At 42.3% G+C, this 20,093-nt stretch overlaps 1 protein-coding gene across 2 annotated transcripts in view; it reads right to left on the bottom strand.

Moving 5' to 3' along the window:
- The window catches only part of FBXO10 (F-box protein 10), a 68,533-nt gene extending 51,943 nt beyond the window's left edge, over nt 1-16,590 (bottom strand). Inside the window, exons 1-2 of one of the 2 annotated variants that reach the window (XM_060014501.1) lie at nt 16,508-16,590; nt 13,348-13,440 (exon numbers count right to left, since the gene is read on the bottom strand). The gene's annotated coding sequence lies outside the window, so the exon portion shown is untranslated. Of the gene's footprint in view, nt 1-13,347; nt 13,510-16,507 lie in introns of those variants that run through there. The other variant, XM_060014502.1, reaches the window with a different exon arrangement.
- Between the last annotated feature and the right edge of the window lie 3,503 nt (nt 16,591-20,093).

The following is a 20,093-nucleotide window of genomic DNA, read 5'->3' as shown; positions in this document are numbered from 1 at the left end:
GCTGTGTGGATTAAAAGATCTAATGCATATTGTGTTGATAATTAGTTCTCTTTACCAACTATTTCCAGTTTCCCCTCCTTTTGGCACATGACAGGATTGCACTCTCAGCCCCTCCTGTGGTTGGTTGGGTAGGGTCACATGACCAGTACTAATTAATGAGTTTTGAGAAGGGATGTGTGTCACTTCTTAACTGGAGCACTTCACTGCCTGTGCAAGATCATCCAGAGCTCTCTTCTTTCCAGCACAGCAACTGGCAACATTTGAGATGATGGCTACTCTGGTAGCCTGGGTCCTTGAGTGATTAGGAAAAGCAGAGTCCCCCTGCCAACCCAAAATGGATACCATGCATGAAACATAATCCTGTGTGTTGGGTTAATAGAATTTGGGGACTGTTTATTACTACAGCATAACCTAGCCCTTCCTGACTGATAAGAGCATGTGAAACTCTAAAGAGTGCTATTATGAAGCTCCTGGAGACCACCCATTCCATGGCTTGTCTGCAGTGATTCAATATCATATTTCCCAATACTGAGCTGAAATCTAGATCCTAGTTACTTCCTCAGTTGGTCCCTGTTCTATCCCGCTGGGGTCACTGGAGTTCTGCTCTCTTATATATGTTGCATATTTGATATAAGCATTAGATGACAAACTCAGAAGCTTGTACTCTACTGTAGGTTCCTCAGGAGGGAGTGGCCTGATTAGAGCTGCATTTTAAGGAGATCATCCAGGAGAGTAACGTTGGGTGGAACACTGAGGGAAGAAACTCACAACTTTGCAAATATTAAATGATAGCTTCTTTCCCTCAGGATGATGTGAGGGTCTCTGGAGGACTTGGGGCAAATGTCCCTGACACAGAAACTACTAGGGCTTCAGTTTTCTTGGGATTCCGAGAAGCTCACCCCACAGTGGGAAGCAAAGGGTAGTGGATCTGGCCTCTTGCAGGAAGAAGGATTTCCCAGCAGGGGATTTTTCCATCCTTCAGCAGTTGTCTTCCTCCAAAATTTCCCATGTCCCCAACTCTAGGCAACACCCCAAGGCTAGATCGAGACTGGGGCTGACAGTTCTCCCCTCAAGAGCCCTCTGAACTTAGAGAGGATTTCCTTTCATGAAAACGTCCTATTCTCTGTTGTTCCATTTGGCATTATTTACTATATCTTTACAACACTAATCCATGGGGATCCACGGAGCAACAGGGATTTCTATAACCAGCTAACACTTTAAAAAAATGTATTCCCACATGATCATCTCAATAGACACAGAAAAAGCATCTGACAAAATGCAACATCCATTCATGATAAAAACTCTCACCAAAGTGAGTATAGAGGGAATATATCTCAACATAATAAAAGCTATTTATGATAAACCCACAGCCAATGTAATACTCAACAGTGAAAAGCTGAAAGCCTTCCTGCTAAATTCAGGAACAAGACAAGAATACCCACTCTCACCACTTCTATTCAACATAGTACTGGAAGTCCTAGCCACAGAAATCAGACAAGAAAAAGAAATAAAAGGTATCCAAATTAGAAAAGAAGAGGTGAAACTGTCACTATTTGCAGATGACATGATACTCTCTCTACACAAAGTCTCCACACAAAAACTATTAGAATAAATGAATTCAGCAAGGTAGCAGGATATAAGATTAATATACAGAAATCTATTGTATTTCTTTACACTAACAATGAAATATCAGAAAGAGAAAGTTAAAAAGTGACCCCGTCTAAAATCATGTCAAAAAAACAAACAAAACCAAAAACAGAACTTAGGAATAAATTTAACCAAGGAGGTGAAAGACCTATATGCTGAAACCTATAAAACACTGATAAAGGAAACTGAAGATGATTCAAAGAAATGGAAAGATATCCAATGCTCTTGGATTGAAAGAATGAATATTGTTAAAATGGCCATACTACCCAAAGCAATCTACAGATTTAATGCAATCCCTATCAAAATACCCATGACATTTTTCACAGAACTAGAACAAATAATCCTAAAATTTATATGGAACCACAAAAGACCCAGAATTGTCAAAGCAATCCTGAGAAAAAAGAACAAAGCTGAAAGTATAACCCGTCCAGACTTCAGACTATACTACAAAGCTACAGTAGTCAAAACAGTGTGGTACTGGCACAAAAACATATAGACCAATGGAACAGACTAGAGAGCCCAGAAATTACACCACCCAGAAATAAACCCACACACCTATAGTCAGTTAATTTACAACAAAGAAGGCAAGAATATACAATGGAGAAAAGATAGTCTCTTCAACAAGTGGTGTTGGGAAAGCTGGAGAGCTATACGTAAACTCAATGAAATTAGAACACTCTCTCACACCATATACAAAAATAAACTCAAAATGGTTTAAAGGCCTATAGGTAAGACATGACACCACAAAACTCCCAGAAGAGAACATAGGCAAAACATTGTCTGACATAAATCATAGCAATGTTTTCTTAGGTCTCGCAAGGCAAAAGAAACAAAAGCAAAATTTAGCTTTTGCACAGCGAAAAAAAACCATCAACAAAATGAAATGACAATCTACAGAATCAGAGAAAATATTTGCAAACAATGCGACCAACAAGGGGTTAATATCCAAAATACATAAACAGCTCGTACAACTAAATATCAAAAAAATAACCCAATCAAAAAATGGGCAAGGGCTTCCCTTGTGGCGCAGTGGTTGGGAGTCCACCTGCCGATGCAGGGGACATGGGTTCATGCCCCGGTCCGGGAAGATCCCACATGCTGTGGAGTGGCTAGGCCCGTGAGCCATGGCTGCTGAGCCTGCGTGTCTGGAGCCTGTGCTCCGCAACGGGAGAGGCCATAACAGTGAGAGGCCCACGTATCACAAAAAAAAAAAAAAAAAAAGGGCAAAAGACCTAAATAGACATTTCTCCAAAGAAGACATGTGCCAACAGGCACATGAAAAGATGCCACACATTGCTAATTATTAGAGAAATGCAATCAAAACCACCACAATGATGTATCACCTCACACAGTCAGAATGGCTATCATCAAAAAGTCTACAAATAAAAAGTGCTGGAGAGGGTGTGGAGAAAAGGGAACCCTCCTACACTGTCGGTGGGAATATAAATTGGTACAATCACTATGGAGAACAGTATGGAGGTTCCTTAAAAGACTAAAAATAGAGCTACCATATGATCCAGCAATCCCACTCCTTGGTATATATCCAGAGAAAACTCTAATTCGAAAAGATACATGCACCCCAATGTTCAAAGCGGCACTATTTACAATTGCCAAGATAAGGAAGCTACCCAAGTGCCCATCAACAGACGAATGGTTTAAGAAGATGCAGTATATATACACAATGGAATATTATTCAGCCAATTGCAGCAACACGGATGGACCTAGAGAATATTATACAATACTTAGTGAAGTAAGTCAGACAAAGACAAATATATGATACCACTTATATGTGGAATCTAAAAAAATAGTACAAATGAATCTACACACAAAATAGAAATAGACTCACACAGAAAACAAATTCATGGTCACCAAAGGGCAGGGGGGAGTAAATTAGGCATATGGGGTTAACAGGCACAAACTATTACACTATACATAAAGTAGATAAGCAACAGGAATTTACTGTATAACACAGAGAACTATATTCAGTATCTTGCAATAACATAATGGAAAATCTAAAAAATAAATATATATAACTAAATCACTCTGTATACCTGAAACTAACACAATATTGTAAACCTACTTCAATTTTAAAAAATGTATTCAAGTTTTGCCCTTCTTTTTGCCACTGGGGCCTCTGAGCTATGGAATTAAAAGTAACAAATACCCCCTACGGCCTGTGCCTGTAAAGAAACAACAGTGGGAACTTGTTTGGATGGGAGGGAGCAGGTTCTGAGGTAGACCTCAAGCTGTTCCTTTTTTAATGTGTTCCCAAGAGTGTGAGAACTCAGGGCTTCTGTGTGGCCTCTACCTAACCGCACAGTGGAGGGATCCGCATGCCTCTGGGCCACTTGGTGTCCCCAGCCTCAGTGGGGAAGGCAGAGGCCACTCTCTTGGGAGGTGAGTCCCATGAAACTTGGCTCTCGACAAGCAGGCTCTACTGTTTCCCCGTGACTTGAGGCAAATCCTTTAACCTCAAGTGAGGTTAAAGTTAGCCTATTTCCTCATCTGTAAAGAGGCTAATGATGGCTATCTTGCTACCCCTCATGAGAATTTTGAGAATTTCCAAAGGAAAAAAATCATTTATTCAACAAATATTCGTCGATTGTCTACTACTGTGCTAGGCACTGTTCCAAGTTCTGACAAGCAGTAAATAAGACAAGACCCTCAGGGACAGGCAATACATTTAAAAAATAATAACATAAGTGCTAAGAAGAGAAATAAAGCAGGCTAAGGCGTGTATGTGGGCATGCACACATATGCTATTTTATTTTTTTAATATTTATTTTATTTATTTATTTTGGCTGCACCGAGTCTTAGTTGCAGCACATAGGATCTTCCTTGTGGCATCTGGACTCTTAGTTGCAGCATGCAGACTTCTTAGTTATGGCATGCATATGGGATCTAGCAACCCAACCAGGGATGGAACCCAGGCCCCCTGCATTGGGAGCACGGAGTCTTAGCCACTGGACCACCAGGGAAGCCCCCCACATGTGCTATTTTAGATAGGGTTGGCAAGGAAGGTCTTTGAGCAAGTGACATTTGAACAGAGACCTGAATGACATTTAAAGCCATGGCGTAAGATCACTAGAGAGAGTGAAGATGACCAAGGCCTTGCCGCCCTAACATCTAAAGGGCATGAAATAGAAAAGGACTTGATAAAGGAGAGATTGGGATTGAACCCTGAGAAAACTGTACAGAACTCTGGTCAACGTGAGGCACCGGAACCAAAGCATTGCTGTGCTTTGTCCTGCTGTCTAGGCTGCCACTGCTTCTGAGAGGGTGGCTGCTGTGCCCATTTAGGTCACTGAGCATTATGATGGGTCGGCAAGTTAGGGTCAGGAATAAAACCTCTAGTGACATCTCTGCAGCTCACTAACGCTTTTGTGTGAGTGGATGTGTGGTGTGGGTGAAGGGGATGTGAGGAAGGACCGAGTTTACAGCACAGGGACCACCCCTGTGAGAAGTGAGACAGCACATGCAGACGTAGGGCAGCCAGATGAACACCTGCTGTGAAGAAATTCACCGTGACAAACTAGACATTCTCTGCCCTCAAGGAGCTTACATTTTATATAATACTTTTATTTATTGTCTGTCTCCCCTGAGTAAAATATAAGCCCCTTGAGGGCAGGAACTCTGTATCACTGCTTTGTATTATGCCTAGAACTATGCCTGACTCACAGTAGGTGCTCAATAAACAATGAATGAATGATCACCATCATCATTATCTGGTATATTAGAACAGCTGAGACTATTGAATAGCCTCAGCTATAGAATCCATACTGCGAGATAGATCCTTGTGGAATAAAAAAAAAAGTAAATAAAACCCAAGTATGTAGTCAACACTTGCTATGTATAGGACTGCGTGGTAGGCACTGCGAGGAGTCAGTAATCAGATAAAGACCCCACCGTCAAGTCTGGTAGGAGACAAAGATATCACTCCCAACGCGCCACCCCCACCCCTGCAGAACACCCCACAATACAGGGGAAAAGTGCTCAGTGCCATAAAAGAGGGAAAGCCCGTTTGTAAATAAAAATGTGTGTGAATAAAAATGTGACCCTTAGCTAGTGGAATCAGCCAGTTATAATAGAAGGCAACAAAAACATCAGGAGCTACTGTTTACTTAGCACGACTGTCTGAAGGGAACAGCATTAAGCACTTTTCATGCGTTATTTCCTTTCATTCTCTCAACATCTCTTCAAAGCCTTACAACTCAGAATGTTGTTTCCAGGACCTAAGAACTGGTTAGAAGCGCCAACTCCTGGGCATCATTCCATACCTACTGGATCAGAACTGACACTTTAACAATTTCACCAGAGAATCCATATGTACCATATGTTTAAGAAGCACTGATTTAAAGTATGTGTCTTCATTTTACAGATAAAAAAACTAAGTGAGAGAACTTAGGTGACAAACGGCTTACCCCAAATCACTCTGTTAGACTGTAGCAGAGCCCCCTTTTGAAGCCAGACCTGACCCCAAAGTCTGGGTTTTTAACCATTAAGCCAAGCTTCATGGGAGAGCTGGCATCTGAGCTGGACTCTGAGATATGGGTAAAATTGGTGCATCCAGAGAATGCAGGAAGGGGGACTGTGGGCAGAGGAAACAGTGTCAGCCAAGCCTCCAAGCAGGAAACTTCCAGCTGGGCTGAGGACACAGTAAGGAGAAGCTCCGTCTGGCCGAAGCTCTGAGAGCCTGAAGGGGTCAGGGAGAGAGATCAGCTGGATCAGTTCACACAGTTTTTGTTAACCTGGGGGGCAGTGACGAGCTGCCTCGAGACCCAGCGCAGATGGCCCTACCCCATACTGAGATGAGTCAGACAAAAGGGACACAAATGGCTTCTAGTTGGGGCTCTGCCTCTCTCTCACTGGGTAATCTTGAAGGCAGGGACTTAACTCTGCATTCAAGTCCCACCTTTGTATAATAAAAAAGAATGCACTTACTTCCTACCTAGGGGAGGCCACATCAGTATCAAAGTGGTGGGAATTTTGCTTTTAATAAAAAAGGGGCGGGGGGAAAACCAGGACAGTTCAGAACTCTATTTAATATTTTCAAGGGAAAAAAATATATTTTCCTCCCACATTATGAGACATACTAAACACCAGTGCAAATAACTATTATACAAACTGCATTCATTGAGGAACTGTAATGGGTTAAGGATTTTAGATTTTTCTTCAAATCAAAGTACATTTCCTAAAGTTTTGTGGATTTTAGTTTGAAAGTACAGAGATTAAAATACGGTGAACCATGAAAGAGCCCCATACATATACCTACACCTACACACACTATTGGAAAATGAAACAAAACTTAAAATTTTGAAGATGACAAAAATCTCATCCAGGCTTTCTATCATTTCTTCAAATCTCAGTTCTCTTCAGCCTGAGAGATAAACACTTTCTTATTTTCCGCTCTGAAATCTGATGACACAGACCAGAATGCTGTGTTCTGATGCACGTATAGTGCTTTCTGATTGTGGCTGGGAGCTGTAAGGACCCTTTCTCCCTCCTTCAATGCACTGCCCATTCATTCTCACCTAGGAGAGTGCCCTGGGTCAGGAAACCCAAAACCTGGGTTTTAGTCCTGATTCTGATTCACTGGGTGACCTTGAGGGGCCAGGGAAAGATGTGTTGAGAGCTTATTAAATACCAGGTGTTTTTTGTATGTCATCTCAATAAGCACTTCTAACAACCAGAGAGGTGGTAGTCTTCTTATGCCCAATTCCAGGAATAAATGGATAAACCGTTTTTTATTTAGTTAGTAAGCAGCACAGCTTCTGTTCCCAGCCTGGACTGAGTCCAAAGCCCCTGCTCTTTCCACTACAACAGGCTGCCTCCTAGTTTCCTGCTTCCTAGTTTCCTTTCTGAGGTTCTGGGGTTCCTAACTTGTGACATGATAGTCAAGGACCTTCTATCCTCACCATTACACATAAACTCACAGATCATGAAATAAGGATGAGTTTACTCCTGCAACTGTTACGCAGTAGAGTATCACACAGTGTCTGAGTTGGATGTGACACAGCAGTACTCTGTTAGGAAGCCTGGCCCAAAGATTTAGGACCTCAAGCCAGATTCTGGGAAAATCAAGGCACCTGTGCCCAGCAGCAGACCTGCGCCCAGCAGGGAGCTGTGCAGCACCAATGAGGAACGAATACAGACCTTAAGCCGGCCCCAACCAACCCGAACCAACTACCCCAGATAGTCCCACCAGGCCAAGCGCTGGGTGTACAGGATTCTTTATTGTAACTGAGCTAACAACGTTTGTAGCTGCCGACCATCTGATGGCAAAGAGTGTGAGTTTTCTTTTCAGAACTGTAGTACTGGAAGAGCACTGGCAGCAATAGCAATCCACCCATGTAGGCACTGCCCCTAAGTTCTGAATGTCTGTTCTACTGAGTCTTCTGACTACAAGTACAAATAAGGGAGAGCTTATCATAAGAGTATATGTGGTATTAAGGGTACAGGATTTTATGGAAATACAAGAATAGGGCTTCCCTGGTGGCGCAGTGGTTGGGAGTCCGCCTGCCGATGCGGGGGACAGGGGTTCGGGCCCTGGTCTGGGAGGATCCCACATGCCGCGGAGCAGCTGGGCCCGTGCGCCACGGCTGCTAGGCCTGCACTCTGGAGCCCGCAGGCCACAACTGCTGGGGCCCGCGTGCCTGGAGCCCGTGCTCCGCAACGGGGGAGGTCACCGCAGTGAGAAGCCTGCGCACCGCCATGAAGGGTAGCCCCCGCTCGACGCAACTGGAGAGAGCCCGAGCGCAGCATCGAAGACCCAACGAAGCCAAAAATAAATAAATAAATAAAATAAATTAAAAAAAAAAAAGAATAGAACCATAGTAGGTCTGGGCTTCCCAGAGTCTAGAAAGGTCTGGATCAATGGCAGCCCCAAGGCCCTCAGCAGCTGGAGTCTGGGTCTTCACTCATCGCATGATTCAGTCACTCTCCAAGGGTCTGCTCCATTCTCTTTTTGCCTGGAGGCTACACAAAATTTTCTCTACCTCATTGCTTCTGCTTCCTCCTAAGATCACTAGCCAAGACTCCTCAAAGGCTTGACTCTACCTCATGGCTTCTTTCTATATACCATTTCAGCTTCGATTTCTATAGCTATGTCCAACTGTAGTCCCCAGTTCAAATTTCTAAGAGAACATGCATCTTTCTTTCCACTAGGTCACATCAGAGGTCCCCGGTGAGACTATGAATTGGCTGTTCTTGGGTCTGACGTCCATCCCTGGTTCCGTAAGTTCTGACCAGGGGGCAGGGATAGAGCAAGATTTTATGGTAGAAACATGGATGTCTCGGGCTGCCCCTCCATGAACAGGAGTTGTGGATGTAGACATTTCTCTTAGAAAAGGCTGGGGGAATAGCAAGCACCACGGCTGACATGTTGAAAACATCTCCACATACTAGAGAGCCCCACACCTCTGCTGCTGTGGACCACCAAGATGTCCTCAGCCAACAATGCTGAAGTGCCCAGTGGCTGGTGGGTGAAGGAGGTGGTTGTTTGACCGGCCTCCTCCTTCCCTGTCAGTGGGCTCATGAACAGGTAATGTCCTCCCCTTTTTCTTCTTGTACAGATTAACTGAGTTAATTCCAACTGCAACCTCTCTAAACCTCTTCTTTCTTTGTAACTCTCCTTCAGCCATTACTCAGTGTAGGGATGGTTGGTAGCTGTAACTTTTGTCTGCCTGGCACACCTTCCCTCTTTTGGTTTCTTAGAAGAACCCCACTCCCACTTCATTTAGTCCTGGTGGGGCTGTCATTCAGAGTGCCTCGGTCCTCCATCCACCAAGGATGGATACTTGACCCAAAGTAGGTGATCAGAATATCCCCTCCCCCTTGCCAGAGATAGGGACAACTCAGAAGAGTCCATCTGAGGAACGAAGCCAAATTAAGACAAGCAAGGTTGAGTGACTGAGAGAGACAGAGAGAGAACCCTAAAAATATTTTTTGAGCCCCTATTTCCAGCTATGCAGTTTTATAAGCCAATAGATTTTCTTTTTAAAGTTAAGAGTGCCTAAGCTGGTCACTTGCAACCAAGAGTCCTGACAAATATACACATAGTTTTCTCAAGGAAATTCTCTGCTCTCTCACTTTTTTCCTCCCTCATCTCATTTGTTCCATTTGTGGGTGCTTAAATGACTCTAATCAAAGCTGACACGTTGTATTACAACAAGTCTACCACTAAGCGTCAAGGGGAAAAGACAGTTCAGATGGTCTAATGTCCTGGTACTGTCCAAAAGAAGAGTAGTGCTATTTATCACTTCCATAATTTATCAGCTTTGGTTAAGTTAAAATTTCAAGGGTAACCATTAAAGAAGAGCTAGTGCATAATGTCCAAACTAGAAGGAAAAAAGCAAATGATTAAAAATAGTGCCCCACCCACCTCAAAAAAAAGGGAAAAAAGAGCTAAAATGAAATGGAGTTCTAGCAGGACAAACACACTGAAAGCATAAAATATGAAGACAAACTTAAACCTAAATACATCTGTGGTTATATTAAATGAATATGGACTAAATGTTCCAGTTAAAAGACAAAGGCTATAAAAAACCAAAACCCAATTATATGCTATTTATAAGAGACATATCCAAAACACATATATACAGAAAGGATGAAACTAAAAGGATGGAAAAAGATATACCCTGCATAGATTAACCAGAAAAGATGGCGTAGCTATACTGATATCAGATAAAATAGAGTTTAAGGCTAAAAAAATTCTTTTACTAGAAATAAAAAGGGCAACTTCATAATGATAAAAGGTTAGCACACTAGGAAGTACAACAACTTTGTACTTGTATGCACTTGATAATTGGGCTCAAAGATATAAAGCAAAAAATTAAAAAGGGGAAATAGACAAATTCATAATCACAGTTGTGTACTTTAACACATTTCTCTCTATAATAGCTAGAATAGGCAAAAAATCAGTAAGGATGAAGATTTGAATATAATTAATAAACCTGATCTACTGGCATTACATAGAACCATTACATAAAATCCAATAACTTTAGAATTCATATTATTTTCAAGCACACATGTAACACTTATGAAAACTCACCATAAACAGAACCCTAACAAAAATATCAACAAATTTAAAAGATTAAGATTATACAGAACAAGCTCACTGACTACAATCAATTAATAAAAGATAACTAGAAAATACTCATGTTTGGAAATTAAGAAACACATTTCTAAGATACCTATGAGTCAAAGGGGAAATCACAATGGGAACTAGAAAATATTTAGAAATAAATGATTAAAATACTACATATCAAAACGTGTGAGCTCTTGCTAAACGGTATTTGGAGAAAAATGTTTAACCTTAAATGGAAAGAATAAAAATAAAAAGTATAAAAATTAATGAACTAAGCATCCATTTCAAAAAGTTAGAAGAAAAACCAAAATATATACAAGGAGAGTGAATTTTTTTTTAAAAGAGCAGAACTTAAAGAAATAGAAAACAAACTTACTACAGAAAAAAACCTATGAAGACAGAAAACAAACTTACTACAGAAAAAAACCTATGAAGACAGAAGTTGGTTCTTTGAAAGGAACCTCTACTGAAGCTCAAGAAGAAAAAAAGAGAGAAAGCATAAAAATGAAATCAGAATGAAAAGGGGATATTGCTACAGATGTTGCAGACATTAAAAGAATAATAAGGAAATATTATAAACTTTATATAAATTTTAAACCTTAAAAGAGACAAATTCCTAGAAAAATATTACTTACTAAACTAACTTAAGAAGAAATTGAAAAAATTGCCCTAGCACCATTAAAAAGGTTGAATCTACGGTTAAAAATAACATAAGAAAATAAACTTCCAGACCCAGGTGGCTTCATCACTGAGTTCTCTCCAATATTCAAGGGACAAAGGAGGGGAAACTAATATGGATGGTGGAGGTGGAAGAAGATGGGCATTAGTTTGATCTCTGGACTAACCGCAGCAGCAGGGATTGTAGTTTGTCCCACTAACCTTCCTCTTGTAAGTTTCCCCAGAAATTGTGACCAACCAGAATCCTGGAGAAGTTGTATCTGGATGGAGTGAATTTAACATAGAAGGGAATGTATCAGATGGACTATAGAGAAAACCATCGGTGTCCCACCCAGATCCTCTTTACTGGCTAGCACATCCATTCCCCAGATAGAAGTGTCAGCTGATAACAACACACAGAGGTCCCTTCTCCAGAAAACTGCCACCTCAACTAGTTCTCTTCCTCTCCTCTTCCCATCCTGCTTCCCTTATTCTCTTCCTGAACACTTCTCTCAGTATACCATTTGAGCATGAATCCCCACTTCAGGTCCTGCTTCTACAGAATAGGGTCTAAGATATCAACATTTAAGAGGATGAAAAGAGACGCACAGCGGGCTTCCCTGGTGGCGCAGTGGTTCAGAGTCCGCCTGACAATGCAGGGGACATGGGTTTGTGCCCCGGTCTGGGAAGATCTCACATGCCGCAGAGCGGCTGGGCCCGTGAGCCATGGCCGCTGAGCCTGCGCGTCCGGAGCCTGTGCTCCACAACGCGAGAGGCCGCAACAGTGAGAGGCCCGCATACCGGGGGAAAAAAAAAAAGTCACAGAGTAACAGATACTTTTAAAACATATAACTGGCAAGGAACCACTAACCAAAATTTATAAAGAACTCCGATAAATCAATAAGAAAACTGAAAAACAGGGAAAAGACTTAATAGGCAGTTTACAAAACAGGCCATCTGATTAACCAACAAAAAAGTGCTCATCAGTAGTAACCAAGGAAAGAAAATTAAAACCACAGAGATATCATTATACACCCATGAGAATAGTTTAAAAAATTTAAACCAACAATACCGAGTCATTTGCAAGGATAAGAAACAACTAGAACTCTCATATATTGCTGGTAGGAAAGTAAATTGGTACAATCACTTAGAAAACTATTTGGCATTATCTAGCAAAGCAATTCCACTTCAACATATATAAACTCATTCACATACACAATAGAAAATGTCTAAGGATGTTGTTCTTGGCTGCACTGCTCTTGTGTTGCTTATAGTTTCTGAATATCAAGTATCTGTCACCTATAGGATGAATAACTACATTGTGACATTCATAACATAAAACACTGTTAGCGATAAAAATAAGTGTGGTCAACACATGGATTCAGCTCACAAATAAGTTGAGCAAAAGAAGCAAACACAAAACGCACACAGTATGATTCTATATGTATGAAGTTAAAAAACTAGTAAAAATGAACTGTATTGTTTGGGAAGGCAAACATAGGTGACAAAACTACAAAGAAAAGCAAAGAAATGATTATCATAAAAGTCAAAATAGTGGTTTCTTCTGGGGAGGCGCTTATGATTTGGAAAGGGTACTGAGTACTGGCAATGTTCTATTTCTTGACATAGGTGGTGGTTACATGTGTATTTTCCTTAGAATTGTTAAACTATACATTTATGGGCTTTACTCACTTGCATTCTTGTTGTATCTCATATTTTTAAAAGTTTAAAACAAAGACAATGAAATAGACATACTGATTATTTTCTGGTTCTTAGGCAAGTTGAGGGAACTGAAAATCCTTCATTTTTAAATTAAAACCTGGCACCCCCAAATCCCTAACAGGATACGTGTCAAGTAAATTTTCAATAATGCCTACTTCTCTTAGGACTATAGGTGGACAGAGTCTCTCAGGAACAGATATATGCTTTCCCAAGAGTCACCAGAGGATTCCTCTTACCTATGAAAAGTGAGATGAGTAGGCGTCCAAAGTCCTGGAGTAGATATCTTGGTTAAAGGTTAGCATTCCTGAGTATCCTCAGTAGGCAGAATCCTGGAGAGGAGTAGAAGCAATGTGCCAAAAAGCTTTGGGTTAGGGTCAGGCAGAGAAGGGATTCAGCCTCCAAACCCTGATAAAAGGTTTGAAAATAGGGATATCTATTGGGTGATCTGGAGTGACCCTGACCAAGGCTGCTAGTAAGAAAGGGCCCTATGGGCCGCCCAAACAGGGGAGACTGGAGGAACCCAGCCTGGTAACAAGCTCCACACGTGGCCCAGAGTGCGGTGCTTTGGGAGAATGGCTAATCACGTCAGCACAAACTGAAAAAGCTCTAAACTTGGAAGCCAAGCATGGCATCAAGCTGGCAGGAACATGGTCCAATAAAAGCACTGAGCAGCAGTGACCACACATCCTTAGACCGTGCAGGGCAGCTCTTCAACTGTGATATGATACAGCTGTGTCAGAAATAACAATGTGGGTGGACGGCTCAGACTCTGCAGTTCTCTCCCCTCTGGAGAGTGAAAGACTGACTTCTTTGGAGTGTTTGAGCTCCCGTGGGGCTTGGAAGTGGGAGACATCAGAATTCTCACTAAAAAGTGTATTAAGGGGACTTGGGAGGTTATTTGGAAAAATAAAGAAACATGTGACTGCTTAGAACCCAACTGGTGAAATGAGGCACACAGGTTAAACATCCAAAATGAAACAGACAAAATCTTAACCAAATGTCTCTGCTTATCTACCTTCATGTACACAATATCATGCGTATGAGTAGGAAACTAATACATCACTAAGCTAACAGAAAGAGTAAAGAGAGAAATAAGGAAACATCTCAGACAAAGCCCATGATAGGTGACTTAAGAGAAGGTTCATTCATTAAGGCAAACTGAAAGAACAAAATACTTCTTGTACTGTCTATTTATTACTATGTGACTGACATACGTAAAAGGAACTTGTTTCTTTTAAATCTTCCCTGAAAAGCTTCTCAATATGTGATGTCTTCTTGGTTGCCCAAGACAGGATCCTTCCCACCTCTGAAAGCTCTCGCTGGCTTGCAATCTACATCTTTATCAGAGTCCCACTGATTTGCCCCTTGCATGTGGTAATGCCTTTGGATTATTCCTCCAAAGGTTCTGAGATACCTAAACCAGGGTCTATACGTGTTTTTATCTCTGTTTCTACTTATTCCCACTCCTCTTGGCCCTGCCACTGATGCACTATTGTTAAAGGAAACAGGTGGGGAGGGAGGAAAGAATAGTATGACTGCACTGTAACTGAAAAAAAAAGAGAACCACCACCAGAAAACAAACCCATAGGGAACGGGGACTTCTTGACCATGTATTACTTAACAGCTACTTGTGCTATCATAAAAATACAATTCATCTGATAACCATGGAAACCAAAATGAAGGCACTGTGGTGAGGGTGGCTCTTTTCAGGAATCTAAAAACAGTAAGAGGCCTGAAATCAGAAAAAGAAATCCAAGCACTGCAGGCCAGAGGAAATCCTTTACTAAAAGCCCTGACAAAGCAGCATTTTCTCCAGTCTCTAAAATCTCACCAGGCTTCAACAAGGGCTCTGGGACTGCTGTGACTGATCATGAAACAATTCAGGCCTCTCTGTGTGCTTCTCTGTCCCTTGGGGCCAGCTGCTATGAAGAAGGCTCACTGGGAGCTGGAACTTATTATTTCAAATTGTACCAAAAACCAGCAGAGGAATGTGTGTGCGTATTTCCTCTCCAGCTCCTAGCAGGTATACAAGCACGAAGTGCTCCATAAATACCTGTTGAATAAATGAAGAAACAGGCTAGAACTCACGGAAAGCAAAGCGTCTGGTAAACAGTGTGTGTTCTTTCCACCACCCAGTGCCAACATTCTGTTGGGTCCTGAGAAAATCAAAGTCCTGTCCTCAATTCTGGGTCCAGTTTCTCCATTTGCCTAAGGAGACAGCTGGATTAGATGGTTTCTCAGGCATCTTCCAGCTCTGACAGTCAATCACTGTATTGTGCTTTTTTTGGTGGCAGCACATGCCTGGCACTTTTCTTTCCCCTCAGTGGGAATCTGATACCCGTCTGCTCCAGTAATGTTCCCATCCTGCCTGACTCATTTGGTAGAAACAACGGGTTCACATGCCAATTGTAAATGAGAAGGCAAAGGGGACCCAGACAGAAAAAAGGGGAAAGGGTTCCACTTGGTCCCTTTCTTAGGAAATCAAAACAGCACTCTTTTTAGGACTAAATACACAGAAACGGATGTGTGATTATTCTAAACATCCCTCACGTGAATGTCTCTCTAGCTTATTAATACTTGTACTAACAGCACTAATTACTGAGCATTTCTCTGCCGGACACTGTGCTAAGTCCTATTACACTCAATCCTCACAACAATCTCATGAGCTGTTAAGGTTATTATTTTCTTTTAACAGATGAGGGTTCTATCTGGCTCGAGAACGCACAGTAAGTGGCAAAACTAGGATCTGAACCCAGGTGTAACTGACTCCTGAGTTCTGGCTCTTCAAATGGCTTTTCCATCTGTTCTTCACTGTAGTCCTGTGAGCAAGGGAGGTCAGGGGTTATCACCTTTACTTTAAAAATGGAGAAACCGAGTCTCGGGAGAGGTCTGCGACTTGCACAAAATACAGAAGACACTTAAAAGGTGCCCGGCCTCAGACACTCGCTCCTGCGTTCCTAGGTGAGGGTTCTTCCCATCTCCAGTCTGCTTCTTCCTCTTCCACTTTCACTAACACACTCGCGAAACCTCAAGGCTGAAGGCAACCGCAGAGACCCACCTTCCCGGCCCGGTCGTTTCACAGGAGGAGAAACCAAGGCACAGCTGTTCTCCGGCGCAGCTGAGCCTCCAGGTGCCAGCAGAGAGCGGGAGCGCGGGGCCCAGGGCGGCCTGAGAGCACCATTCCTGGTCCCGCCGGGGCCAGGTGCTCAGCCTCCGGCAGGACCGAACCGGACCTCCTCGACTGGGCGCCTCGCAAAGCGCCCTAGGTCCCCGGGAGGCAGCCCCCGGCCGCCCGCGCCCCCTCCCCCGGGCCGCTCCCCGCTCCGGGGCCGGGGCATCCCGGGGACGCGGGCAGAACGACTTTGCCCGCAGCCTCCGCGCGCTGTCTCCCCTTACCTTGCCGGGAGCTCTCCGGGACACTCGCCCACAAACGTGCCAGTCGCGGGCGCCGGGGCCGCAGCGAAGACGGCGGCGCGCGGCCACGGACTGCCGGTCACGGGCTGCCGGTCACGCCTTGAGCCCCGCCCGGGGGCGGTATTTGCTGGGCAGGTATTTGCTGGGCCGTTGAGAGGCGGCGCTGTCACGTGACGCGCAGGGCGGGGGATGCCGGGAGCGGCGGTCGCGCGGCAGGGCTGGGCTTCCGGACCACCGCCGCGGAAACGAACTCTGCGGAGTCTGCGCAGCGCGGCGGATGAGTCTTCAGATGCTGCGAAGTCGAGTTTGCGAAGGGGCAATTAAGGCTTGTACTGCGTGGCCCCACAGGGGCAGAAATAGAATCACTGGGTGGAAATTGCAGGGAGGCAGCTGGGGTCGATATAAAGAAGATTCTTCCAATCACCAGTTATCTATCAGTGTAATGGGATGTTCCAGGAGGTAGTGAGCAGCTTTGTAGGTGTGCACATAGGGGCTGGGTTCACACATTCAACAAACTGACCGCTGGCTATGGTCCAAACAATATTCTGGGAGTATATATTAAATAATTTTATGTATAGCACAATACCTGCCACATAGTAAATGTTATCTAAGTGTTGTTGCTGCTGTTATTATTATGGGCACAGAGGTGAACAAAGATGATATGGTTTCTGTCCTCAATTTTTGATTGGAGAAGGTAGACATTAATCAGATAGCACTTAAATAAATATGTATTTTAATTTGTGGTAAGTGCATTGAAGGAACCCAGATTTAAAACTAGGGGGCAAGGGAGGGTGGTCAAGGAAGACTTTTCAGAGAAAGGTAAGGAGTTAGACAGCTGGAAGAGAGGCAGGGAAAGCCTGTGTGAAAGCTCTTGGGCGGGGTGGGGCAGAGGAGAGAAGATTGCTCTTTGGGTAAATGGAAGATGTCCAGTTTGTCTGAAGCTTATTGTGTTGCCAGAGAACAGTGTAAGTGAAATTAAAGGCAGGTAGGGACCAGATCATGCAACATTTAGGTCACAATAAGGATTTTAAAATTTTATATAAAAGGAAGGCATTGAAAGGATGGAGGGTGTAAGTGATTTGACACCTTTTTTTTTCTTTTTAAAGTATGATATTTTGAAAATAAAAATTGGAAAAAAAAAAGTATGCCAGCTACTATGTGGAGAATAGACAGAAGAAAGAGTGGAAGCAAGTAGATTGGTTAAGACTTGGACTGGAGTAATGGTAGTGATGGTAGTGAAGATGGAGAAATAGATTTGAGATACTTTTTTGAGGTAGTCAACCTGGCTTGATGTGGGAAATTAGGGGGATTCCCCAGTGTTATAGCTTAACCTCCTGACTGGGCCCATGAAAGTGCTATTTAGTGAACTATTGTAAGGGGAATATATTGGGGAGGAGGGTGGAAGATCAAGAACTCAGTGTTTGACTTGTTAAATTTTAAATGCCTGTGTGCCATCCAAATGAGATTAAAACGCATTTGGATACAGACCTCTGGATTTTAGAAGAGAATGTAAGCCTCAGAAATTTAACTTAAGACTGCTGTGAAAAAGAAATCATTGCACCAGATTGAGGTTTGTAATAGCTGATCTATATGATCCCATTGACCTATCTCAGTCCTTAGTTCTACAGAATGTATTCTATAAAAATATATTACAGCTATTATTACCATATGATGAATTTAGTATTATTAGTAAACTCAGGTGAGGCCCAAGTTACTATGCAGCTTCTCTTTTATAAATGGAAAAAAACACAAACACACACCCTAAGGCCAACAATTTATTTTAAGCAAAGACAAAGCTGTACACACAGTAGCTAGATACAAATAGTAGACCACTCTGACTTAGGTCAGATCAGATGAGAACAGGGGAGGTTCACGCTACAATGAGCATGATGATTTATCTCATTATGTATGACTGGCAAAGCTATAACATGTTTAATCCTTTGAAGAGTGTCCCATTGTATGAAACTGGTAGTCTAGATGTCTGTCAAAAAGCAATCAAAAGCCCGAGTTTCCGGATTTGTGTCAGCCAACATTATTGTTTTGGCATTTGTATAAAACAGCTAAGCCTTTCAAGGGAGTACAACAGCCGCTTTCTATAAGAGCATGCTGTCTGTCTTTCTCATTAGTGGTGCAAACATCACTTGTCACATAGAAAATTTGTTTTTAAATATAAGTACTTAACTATAAGAACGTCATTTGTAAACCACAGTTGAGTCCCCTCTTCTTTCTGCCCTCATCTCACCTGTGCTTGCCTCTATCCTACCACTTGAGGTCTACTGATTTCTCTCCTCCATTAGACTGGAGAGGACCTGCTCATCTTTTGCATTCTGATACATAGTTGGTATTTATTATAAAAAGAGTAAGTACATATAAGCATCTCCTCAGTCATGTGAACTTTACTTACCTTGTTTTATGGAAAAGGGAGGCTCAGAGTGATTTGCCCAGGGTCAACATAGTAGACATCTGTCATTCCTTTTTGGCTGTCCAGTACCATTTGGGAATTCCCCATCTTATGAGCGCTTGTTGGGAATCAGAGCATGCCTTTCACTACAGAAGCTGAAATTGATTTTTTTTTTCTCTATTTCTCCACGTGACCCTGACACTACAAATTAAATATTCCTCGGACTTTGAATTGGGAGCCAGAGACACAGCAAAGTTGTATCTTGGAGTAATTCTCTTTGGTGACCATGGCAAATGCAGCAAGATGAAGTTCTTTGAGCAATACTGGCTGCTATCATAGTCCAGGGAGCTGTGGCCTTGGTAATGAGCAGTGGCATCTAATCTTCTGCAGAGATGGTGTCTTCACTGCACCAGTTGTACAGAGTGACCAGGTGACAAAGGGTGATATTCCAGTTGCCTAGTCTCCAGGCCTCCTGGTGATGCTAAACTACCTATAATCCTTTTAATGAATTACTTTTCTCCTGAAATCTACTAAAACTGGATTATGGTGTTTACAAGTTAAAAATCTGACTCATATAGTCACATAACAGCAGAGCTGAGGACTTTGAACTAATTCTAGTGTTCCTTCCTAACATAAATCTGTATTCTCCAACAACCCACACTTTCTACATTACATATCGATGTCTCTAAATCACCCTTTGTTCACCAAATTTATCTTTTAATGTCAGCTGATTAATGAATATTTTAAGCAATTGTATGGTGAGGCAGCTGCCAGTGGAACATTCAGTTTCAGATGTAGCAGTATCACTGTACAGTTTATGTAATCTTGAAATTTTTTTTGTATTTTTGTCCGTTATAGGCATAAAATGGAAAATGAAAATACTACTACTAATGTGACTGAGAAAAAGCTGAAAATAATCAGACATGCTTAAAGCAGATCTTTAGCCTTAGCAGAATGCTTATTGGACTAAAGCCAGCTGTGTGTTTCTGAAGAAAACAATTTAAGAACCTTTTATAACTCTGAAAATATTTTATAAGATACCGTGTTTAAAAGACAAAGTGTGTAAGTGGTTGTGTAATGTTTTTACCTCTCAGTAACAAGTCTGTTCAACTTTTATACATGTGATTTCTGTGTTTTCATGAACTTGCACAAAAGCAGGCAAATGAC

This window comes from Delphinus delphis, chromosome 6 (assembly GCF_949987515.2).
Source record: "Delphinus delphis chromosome 6, mDelDel1.2, whole genome shotgun sequence".
In the NCBI taxonomy this organism is placed as follows: Eukaryota; Metazoa; Chordata; class Mammalia; order Artiodactyla; family Delphinidae; genus Delphinus; species Delphinus delphis.
The sequence above is the reverse complement of the archived record's forward strand: the minus strand, read 5'-3'. Positions and strand labels throughout refer to the sequence as shown.